Genomic DNA, 7,171 nt, shown 5'->3' with positions numbered 1-7,171 from the left:
AGGCCTACATCTGATTTATTGTGTCTCCTTGGACAAGTCACTTAACTTACCATCATCTCTTTCTCCAGCTGTAATAATATTCCTACCTCATATCTCAGAGGAGCATTTCAAAGATCCTACTAAACACGGGCTAGAATTTTATTACTGCTTGGGAATAGCTTTTAATACCTCCAAAGATAGGGTTGAAAAAAATTAAATACAGATATGATTGTGGTGATGGCATTCTATATCATATCTCATTTCCCATCTTATATTATGGAAAAACTTTAATAAAATTAGATCACACTGGTCTTTTAGAGACTGATTGTGATGAATTCACCTTCAAGTTTTTCTCTGAAAAAAAAAAAGAAACAAAAAGACAAAAAGGAAACTCCTGTGTGGGTTTTTGTCAATCTCTGTTCACAGAAACATTTTTACAGAAATATTAGAGGTTTTATTAACTTATATTTAGGATGTATAATAAAAAAAAAACTCAAAAAAAAAATAGTAGCGCTATTTATACTATTGCTGCAGTCTCCTGGAATTAAAGCATAGCATATAATTCCTGCAGTAGGTGTTACCTTTGGCATTCAATAGAAAAACATGTTGAAATTCTGAAGTGTTATGTAAGTGTTGATTATTAGTAGCAGTACACCATGAGAGAAAATTTAAAAGGCAGAATTCAAGGTATTTTTCACTTTCTTTTTTGCTCACATTTAGATTTTCATGAAAATGAAAACATAAGATTTTTACTTTCCTCCTTCATAATGATTCCTTTTTCTTTAGAAGAGAAAACCAGATGGCTGCCCTAGTATTTTTAACATAGGATTTATTGGTGACAGAGAAGCTATAATATTTTTCAATGATTGTAAAAATCAAACATTAAAAATCATGTGCAACATGCTACATCATTTGTGAACCTTGGAGGTATTAGGCTAGTTGAAAGAAGCCACGTATTGTATGATGGCATTTATGTGAAATTTCCAGAACAGGTAAAGCCATAGAGACAGAAAGTAGATGGTGGCTGCTAAGGGCTGGGGGCAGAGGGGAAAAGTGGAATGACTGTTAATGGACACAGGGTTTCTTTTTAGGGTGATAAAAATGATCTGGAATAAGATAGTGGTGATAGTAGCACACTTTCTCAATATACTATAAACCACTAAATTGTACACTTTAAAAGAGTCAGTTTTACAGTATGTCAATAAAAATTACACACACAGAGAAATTGATAAAAATATGATTTATTTAATCTTACATCTAAATCTGGCAGGGTCAAGAAAGTGTATTTTTGATGTTTTAAACATAAAACTTTGTGTATAATTTTGAAGAAATTGTTTTATCATCCTAAATACCTTTGGTAAGGAACCATTATCTTTTGGAAACAATGTTGTTGTACTTGATTTTTTTCTACTGAAAAGTTCACTTGCCACACCCTAATGATTCCATATCCGTTATGGTGATTTAGAATCAGAAAACCTGGGTTTCAGTTCTTTTCTCCATGAAATATGCCCTGTGTTATGGAACTTGACAGAAACAGTCTGGAGCTCACATGTGTGACACAGACTAGGACAGAAACTGCTATACACTCACCAAACCCAGTGTATGTCGCAGCCTGAATCCAAACTGAAGGCAAAGACCATGCAATCATTTGAATAGGAGAAGTTTACTGTAAAGAATTATTAAATTATTAAATTATGATAGAGAAGTAACTATAAAGATGTAAAAAGGTAAAGAGAACTGTATCTAATGGACATCCTAGGGCTGAGGGAGAGTGTCCAAGGAAGGAAAATCTTGTAACTCCAAGCCTGGGTATCAGAACTCATTAGAGCAGTGAGGTTGCAGCCAACTGGATAGTGGAGACATCCTCTGGTTTGCCCAGGTCAGAGCTGTTCCACTGTTACAGGTAAACAGGAAACAATACCCCAGGGTGCAGAAGACCTGAAGCTGGAGGGCCTCAGGTCCTCTGCATCTGTTGAACAGATGTCCAAAGAGAGTTGGGCACTGCTGCCAGTGTGAAGCCTTGAGCATATGGTACCCACATGAAGAGGGATGCTGGGGGAATACCAGTCCTATGCTGGGGTGACAAGTTTGTTGAAGAACTAGGTGTGCAGCTGAGAAACAGCACTGCTGGATGTCACCACACACAGCATCAGGGACTGTGCAGCAGGGGCAAGAGAAAGCAAACTTATTATACCAGACCAGAAAGAGATGCCCCCTTCCCCCTTCCAGCAACACCTATTGGCAAAGCTTCACATAGAGCTCCCTGCACAGAAGAAATATTTAAGGAGTCTGGTCGAACACTGCAGAACAGGCACTGAAGTGTCAATATGGAGATGAAAGTCAATAAACTAACTGATGCACTCAATTTCTATTTCCTCTTTTGCATACTGCTTGGCCATATTTATCAGCTCACACTGCAGTTAAGTGGGGTGATTGAGATAAATTATAGCCAATAGGATGTAGATAGAAGTGATATGACCTAATTCCAGATCTTGCCCCTACAAACTAAGTTTGTTCCTAAAACACCCACCCACAAGACTAGAAACAAAGAATTCTAAATCCTCAGGGGATGGCAGATCCACAAGCTGAAAATATCCTGGATTCCTAAGTTATCTCTTTGAGGAGAGACACCGCCCCCCCCCCAAAGAATCACCTGATCAAGATCCTTGATGATGAAGCTGTTGCATGAATTAAAAACAAGTTCTCATGTTGTTCAGCCATCAGAATTTTGCAGTTGTTGGTAACAATAGTTAGTATTTTTTGACTAATTGGAAAATTGGTATTTTGAAGTTGGGTGCTGCCATTAACAATAAGCTAAAATATATGGCAATAGCTCAGTGGTCAGACAGTGGGCAATGAGGAATGACATATCAGAAGCTGGAAAGCTGGCACTCCATATGATACAATAGTAAAATATTTGGAAAACTGTGCCTGCAACAATTTGGAAGGTAGACCTTCCTAATAAGCTTATGTTTCTAGTAGAATTGATTGAAAAGAAACAGCTGTGAATGTGTTGGCTTATTGATTGCCTTTAGCAAAATATCAGAAGAAAGAGTTGAACTCAGAAAGGAATTGACAAGTTTGCAAGCAACAATGAAAAGGAGAAGAAAGAGATCAGAAATGTGGGGCTTTTCAGGATTGGAAAATCTGAGTTTCTAGACCTCAAATAATAATGCATAAGACAGTGGTTTTGAGAGACAAAGGCTTATTAATGCTCACCTTTGTGGCAAATAACAATTAATTTCTACATATGTCTTTTTTTTTTCAGATTGTCTCAAGGTAGCCACCATTATGTTCAGACAGAAAGAGAGGAGAAGGAGGAGGAGAGAAAAAGAAACAGGGATTAGAAGGCAGAAATTTGAGACATGCTTGAAAATTATATATAGGAAAGAACTTTGGGTATGACTGGGCACAATAAACTGACTAGTAGCAAATAGATCAGAAAACTACCAAGGAAACAGGCTGAGAAATGTGCTCACCTCTTAAAGAGAACATACATTCCAATATTCTCTTCAGAGGTAGCCATAGAAAACGATGGCCTCAAGGCTGAGGCTCTTTGAGGATAGAGTCAGAAGTCACAAAGAACAATGAACAAGGGAGTTTCTTCCAGAAAACAAAATGGGAGTCTATAGAAGGATCAACCCTTCTACAAGGGTAGAAGGTCTTCATACTATCTATCCAACAGGATTTCAGAAATGCTATGGACCAGTGACTGCTGCATTTCCCATTCTTCTTTTATCCTAATGGTTTATTGTGGCAATCCTATCCATCTTTGCATATTGGGTATTGGGGTGAGAGTGTAGATAATTTATCTTCTTCATCCATGTACCACTGGATCACAGAGATCCACATCTGAACCTGACAGAGAGGACTGCTCACCCCTCAGAAACCCTAGACTTTGAGCTGAATGAAGGACCTGGGTGTGATTTCAAGTTGTCTCTCACTAGGAGGGGATGTTTTAGCAAACATGTGTGAGAAAAAGAATGAAATGGATATTTGATTACCAGATGGGACAACCTTAGTAGACTTTGGAACCAAATTCTGTTTCCTTCCTTCTTGTGTATAAACCTAAACTGGTGATATATTACCTTTCTAAATTTTGGCCACAGAATGTGGATGGAAGTCTACATACTACTTCCAGGCCTCTTCTCCATTCTCTCTTTTGTCCTTTCCAAGCAGCTGAAAGCATAGGATGCTCCAGCCCTAGGGAGCAGTGGAACCATAAGAGGAAAGGAGTCATTGAGTCATTATTTCAAAAAAAAAAATTGCCCAGAAGAACCACTGGACCAAGGACTCTCATGTAGAATCATTGCGTTAGTGAGAAACACATTTTTATTTCAATGTAACCTACTAAAACTCCGTGGTTGTTACAGTAGTTAGCCTTGCCAGACAGATGCTCAGAACCTCTTGAATTAAGCCACAGAGTCAGGACATGGATCTGTTTTAGAAAAAGTAGTGATGACTTGGGTATAGTGAGGCAGGGGGGATGTGTAACAGAACACCAAAATCTGGTAGTCAATGTACTTGAGAAACAGAAGGTGAATTAGGTGTCAGAGAAACAAGGAGCAAAAATAACCAGGCAAGGGATGGTGATGGTGAATTTCTAGGCCAAACTTCTACCTGAGCAGACTTCAGAGTATTAAAGCATAGTTTACCTTTGATGGAATGACGTCGGGCACATGGCTTAATCCCTGTCACCTCAGAGTGGCCAGTCTACTTACTGTCCAAACTAGAATTCTCTTCAAGGGTGTCAGAGGTGCTTTTAATAATTACCTCAGAACAACAGACAGAAACCATGGTAGTCCTGAGGAAACTAGATGCACGGTCATATTTCCCCTGTCTACAGCCTGTGCAGTTTTAAGATCAAATAAGGAAAATAAGGAAAATCAAACAAGTAAAAACACCTAAATGGGAAAGTGAGCAGATTCTTGTTTTTGTTTTGGTCTCAGTGAATAGTTTTAAGTCAGCTAATGAATTAAACACTTCAATATATTACCCTTAACAGATTTCTAAGTATCCATTTTCCAGGAGGAACTCTGCTGTACCTGGAACAACTTCTAAAACCTGGGCATTTCTTACAAACCCTGTCCACAGTGTGTTATTAGGACAAACCCAGATTTCCTCTGCCACCCCTAAGAGAAGCCTTTAACTCTGCTTCTCCCCAACATACATCCCTGCACACATCAAACAGCAACTGCATCGTGGTAGGGAGCAATTCATTTTCATGTTGACCTCATGAAGAGATGCCTGCAGTGTGTCTGCAGCTGAGTGCAAAGTGCAGATTAGGAAGTAAAGCCCCTGCTCCCTTGATGCATTAACGCAGCCTCCATTAAGTTGCTCAACCAGGGGGCCAATCCTGGGGGCAGGGGAGCTTTCCTGCTCCAGGGGTTCTTGTCTCCTGGGGCCATTTTCAGAGGGGTGCAAGCCCAGCACAAGTCCATTTTTAATTTATTCCCACATGTGTCTCTCTGACGTTTGCTGCTCATGTTCCCTTTCCTAGCCCCCCAAGCCATGTCCAATTTAGAAAACTAAATATTAAAATAATTAAATGGATATGTTTAGCATAACCAATTTCTTAGCTATGAATTGGATAAACTGTTATAAAAAAGACTACACAGAAAGTAAAGTTTCCATGCATGTTAATGTTGAAAAGAATACTAGGAGATTGTGTGACCCAGTTCCTCTCTGTTAGGAAGCAGGCTTCTGAAGAGCTTGTGGACAGAAGCTCCACAGATGTGACAGTCCTTCCTGTCAAATCACAGTACAGCTTCCCACCAAATCACAGAAAGCTCTTATAATATGTACCAGGAATTTTTTCATGGAAATGGGTTTAATACACATAAAGTTCTTTAGAATAATGGGTATATATGATAAACACTAGGTAAGTGTCAGCTTTTGTTATTACCGTTCTTTTAGTGGTAGACTCTTACCTAGATAACCAATATTAGTTGGTTTTATAATAATTAATATACATTAGAATATATACAGTATATGTAAAATTAATGTATTAAGAAAATATACTAAATTATTATTTAAAGGTTGAAGGATTAGTAAATCTTATGCTAAAAAAGAGAGAAAGTAAAGATGAGGGAGAGACAGAGAGAAAGAAAGAAACCTAAATGTGTGTGTTTGTTTGGGGTGAGGAGAGTCACTTAGGGGAAAAGCAAAGAGGAGATAAAGGTGGCAATGACAACTGGATAAGGGACTCAAGCTAGGAAGTTTTCTCACCATTTGGTAGATGTGATAAATTCTGTTCCATATGGACATTACATCAAGATGAAATGCATTCCCTGCTTTCGGAAGTGGGAGGGAATAGTGGTTAAGAGGAGGGCTCTGATACCACCCTGCCTCTCGTGTGTGTGTGTGTGTGTGTGTGTGTGTGTGTGTGTTTGTATACTTTAATTTTTATAAACAGTAAAGGTGGTATTTAAGGAAGTAAAAGTCTTTTCTAAAACAGGAATCGGTATCTAAAGAGTTGGTGAGTTCACTCCTCACTGGGGGGCAGGGTTCACACATACACATATTCTTGACAACCTTGGGGATACAAGATGTGTAGCCTGGATAATGTCATTAAAATATTCAACCCAATTTCTTTCTTCCCAGTATTTCACTCTCATGTCCCCCTTCCACCCTGACTTCTCTATTGGGACAACTTTACTGTTAGATAATCTTTAGTTCAGTAGATGCCAAAAGCAGAATGTAGAAAGAGAAGGCAATCCCTTCCTGGCTTTTATAGTTGATAGCTTAGATCTTGAGGGAAAATATTAAAGACTGGAGCATAGGAAAAACTTGAATAAGATAGAAATCTGCAGGAGAGGCAAGAATGCCAGAGAGTGGGGCAGGGTTGAGAGAAAGGGAACGCACAGCGGTTGTGTGATCCTGTGTTCCCCCTCCAAGCCGGGTCCTGAGTAGGGGTGATACCCTTAGACAGGTTCAAGGATTTGGGAGCAGGGATGTGTTTAAGGCAGACTGAAATCTCTTCCCTTGCACACTGGAGCAGCAGTGGCAGAAGGTAGAAGGGCCTCATGGATGAGAGTGAAGCAACCTGCTTGAACTTTGGATTTGCTTTATGTATAGTCTTTTTTTTGTTCGTTTGTTCTTTTTTTTTGGGGGGGGGGTATTTTTTGCGGTACGCAGGCCTCTCACTGCCGTGGCCTCTCCCGTTATGGAGCACAGGCTCCGGACGCGCAGG

The sequence above is a fragment of the Mesoplodon densirostris genome, chromosome 13 (assembly GCF_025265405.1).
Source record: "Mesoplodon densirostris isolate mMesDen1 chromosome 13, mMesDen1 primary haplotype, whole genome shotgun sequence".
Lineage (NCBI taxonomy): Eukaryota > Metazoa > Chordata > Mammalia > Artiodactyla > Ziphiidae > Mesoplodon > Mesoplodon densirostris.
The sequence above is the reverse complement of the archived record's forward strand: the minus strand, read 5'-3'. Positions refer to the sequence as shown.